The sequence below is a fragment of the Octodon degus genome, unplaced genomic scaffold (genome assembly GCF_000260255.1).
Source record: "Octodon degus isolate 3935 unplaced genomic scaffold, OctDeg1.0 scaffold00197, whole genome shotgun sequence".
Lineage (NCBI taxonomy): Eukaryota > Metazoa > Chordata > Mammalia > Rodentia > Octodontidae > Octodon > Octodon degus.
In genome coordinates this window covers 2,836,431-2,840,068 of record NW_004524773.1, presented here as the reverse complement: position 1 = coordinate 2,840,068, position 3,638 = coordinate 2,836,431, and the positions used below count along the sequence as shown (strand labels likewise).

General features: G+C 48.0%; 1 pseudogene; it reads left to right on the top strand.

The window, feature by feature from the left end:
• Window positions 1-1,618: 1,618 nt before the first annotated feature.
• On the top strand, window positions 1,619-2,233 carry LOC101567445 (annotated as a pseudogene).
• The last annotated feature ends 1,405 nt before the right edge of the window (window positions 2,234-3,638 follow it).

Below are 3,638 nucleotides of genomic sequence, written 5' to 3'. Positions count from 1 at the left end.
TGGGGCCCAGATGAGTCCTGGGTCTTGAAGGTGAGGGGGCTTAGGGCCCCAGCTCCAGAGGTTGGATTAAGGTCCTATAACCTTTACTTTGATTGGATTTGTGTTTTGCTGATTTCTCCCTATCCTCTTCTCTGCTTCTGTTCTAGTATGAAGTTGGCCTCTTGATTTCTATTCCTCCACCTCAACACATACCTCCCTGACACCCAGACATAGTTTCCTATCCTGGGGCCATGTGTCCAACTCTCTCTCTCACACACACACATTGTCCCTTCTTGCAGCCTTCTCTCACTGTCCCCACTCAGCTACAACACCTTTCTCAACCTCAAACACTTCGCTGTCTCCTAGCCTTAATCAAAGGAGTCTGGGTTGGTACCTGGCTTCACCAGGCTTTGATTTCCTAAGGACTGTCCAGGAATATTTGTGACACTGAATGAATGAATGAATGAATGAATGAATGAACAAATTAACCAACAGAGAGGCATTAAGAGAAATAGAGATGAGAGAATCAGAAGAGGGAAAGAGAAAGGCGGAGAGAAAAAGAGAGAGGGAGAGAGAGGGAGAGAGAGAGAAAAAAGAGAGAGAGACAGAGAGGAGAGAGAGGGAGAGATAGAGAGAAACAGAGACAGAGAGACAGAGACAGAGAGACAGAAAGCAGACACGGTTACACCCAAGTTGCAGACAGATACAACCTGGTGTGACCACATATAAATGGAGATGCATACAAACCCAAAGGGCAACAGGGACTCCGATGAACAGGACTCTCCTATTGAAGGTGTTCAGGAAGCAAGGCAACTTTTCTTTTGGCAGCATGCATTTTACATTTGATGATGATTTGGAAAAGCAAAGGCATTGGTTGAGGCAGTCCCTGAAGTAGCAGCTGAGGCAGAGAAGAGGGAGAAGGCCAAAAGCCCCGTGAGCTCTGCCAGCTCCGACACCCTCTTTGCTGGGAGGGACCACGGAGACAGCAAACAGAACAGACGGTGTGGTACGCGGCTGCTCCTTCTGGCTCCATGCCCGCTGACAAAGTTGTGCTTGAGGCTTTCCAGGAACTGGGAACAATCTCAGCTCCTCTCAGTCTTTGGCTCTTCCACCACTGATTTTATTTCAGGTGGTTTTATAGTTTGCTTATAGGGAGGTGAGTAATCATGGGTGAAATGATGATTAATATATATTTTTTGCAATGTTGAAGATGGAACCCAGGGCCTCACCCATGGCTAGCGTGTGCCCAACCAGTAAGCTACACCCCTAGCTCAAGTGGAAAACTCTGAAAATAACTTTTTAAAAAAAAAAATTTTATTTATTTGTGTGTGTGTGTGTGTGTGTGTGTGGCCAGCTCAGCCCACCAGGGGGCGGGGCTGGCTGGCATGTGGCTCTGGGGATTGAACCGCGGTCCCTGTGCTTTGGGAAGCTTGATCTAAGTAGGTGCTTTAGACCATTGAGCCATCTCACCAGCCCCTGAAAATAACTTTTTAAAAGAATAAAATATGATTTTGAGAATGGCAAGCAGCTGTGGTGGCGCGGAGAGGTGCCTCAGAGGTTTTCCTGGTTTTGGACCCCGGTGGCCAGTTGGTGAAATCCTCCCTGCAGTGGATCCTCAATAGCCACTGCTTCACCAATAAACCTAATGCCTCCATTCACGCCAGCCACACCATGCCACTTCCTAGTCTACATAGCCCTGGCGGCCGCAGCAGCAAGAGTTCCAGGGTCTCCGTCAGTTGCTGTAGTCACCTGGGTCCAGGGCCTCTGTGGTGTTCCTGATGTCCCTTCCCCACCCCAGAAGATCCCAGGTAGGCGAGGGAATAGTCAGTGAGATCACAATCTTTCAGCTAACTCATTTTACTCTGATAATCAGCTGAATGTAACAGAAGAACTAACGTCTAATAACAAGATGAGGATTCTAAATATCCAGTCCAGGCTCACGGATGCCAAACATATTACCTGGAGAGCCATGTGGAGCGGTGGCAGCCTCTACATTGAGATCCCGGGTGGCCCTCTGCCCGAGGGGAACAAAGACAGCTTTGTAGTTCTTGAGTTCACACAGGAACAGCTCTATGCCGACCACGTCTTTATTTGCTTCCACAAGAACTGGGAGGACAGAGCTGCCTTGCTCCAGACCTTCAGCTTTTTGGGTTTTGAGATTATGAGACCAGGGCATCCCCTTGTCCCCAAGAGACCCGATGCTTGCTTCATGGCCTACATGTTCAAGAGAGAGTCCACTGGCAAGGAGGAGTAGCGGCCCAGCTGCCGAGGGAGCCCCCGTGATGGCAGTCCCCTCAGTGTGTTGCACTGGGGAGACAGACTCAGTCTTCTGGGTTTGTCTGCTTGTGATTGTGCAAATAAATGTTCCTTTCAAATTAAAGAAAAGAATAAAATGTTACATCTTAATAATCAGATTAAAAATGGGTGAAATAAAAAATTCATCAGAGAACTAGAGGCACAGCAGACATCTGGAGGGACACTGTCACCTCTTTAGACCCAGGCAGACCCAGGTGGGTGGTCAGATGCCAAGCAGGTGGGACAACCTCAACAGTGCCTTGGAAGGCTGCTGAAGCGGGGGCAGAGAGGCTGGGTCTCTAGACCTGTGCTCCTTGCTGCCTGGAGATGCTGCTACCAGGGTCAGAGCCATTCACTATGCCATGCAGGGTGGACACTGGGCATGTGCGGAGGCCTAGGCTGATGGATCCCCAATGGGTGGGATTCCACCAATGTAATGGAAGAGACCAGGAGGGCCTTAAGTGCCCTCAGCTCCACAAAATTGTAGGCAAATAATAGTAGTGTTGAGAGAGAGAGAGAGAGAGAGAGAGAGAGAGAGAGAGTAGCCAAATTCACAAATATATATTTTAGCCAGCAAGATAGACCATTTTAACCTTTATAATAAAAGTTATATTGGGGCTGGGGCTAGGGAGACAGCTCAGCATTCTAAGCACCTGCCTAGCAAGGCAAAGGCCAGGTTTGATCCCCAGTACTGTATCCTATGCTGGCCCCAGAAACCCTGGGTGCATAGTGTCGGCCACTGAAACTGGGCATGGTGGTGTATGACTGTAGTCCCAGTACTAGGGAGGCTGAGACAGGAGGATCACTAAGAGTTCGAGCTGTGTGGCAGGATCCTGCACCAAATAAAAATTAAACAAGAAGAAGGAGGAGGAGGAGGAAGAGGAGGAGAAAGAGAAAGGAGAAGGAGGAGGAGGAGGAGGAGGAGGAGGAAGAGGAAGAAGAAGAAGAAGAAGAAGAAGAAGAAGAAGAAGAAGAAGAAGAAGAAGAAGAAGAAGAAGAAGAAGAAGAATCATCGTCATATTGAAGCGATAGGCAGCAGGATCACAGGTTTCAGCCCAGTTTGGCCAACTTATGACTTAGTGAGACCTTTTCTCAAAATAAAACTTCCTAATTCTAAACCTCTGACCTCTGATTTCCTAGAGCACCACTGTAATTTGAATGTCTCCTGAAAGTTCGTTGTGATGGAAACTTAATCCTCAAATTTATATGTGAATAGATTTTGCAAGTGGGGCCTTTGGGAGGTCATTAAGGTTAGAGAAGGACATGGGGTGATTTCAGGAGAAGAAGGTGAAGAAGGAGAAAGGGGGAGAGGAAGAGAAGAAGGAAAAAAGGAGAAGAATGAGGATGAGGAGGAAATGAAGGAA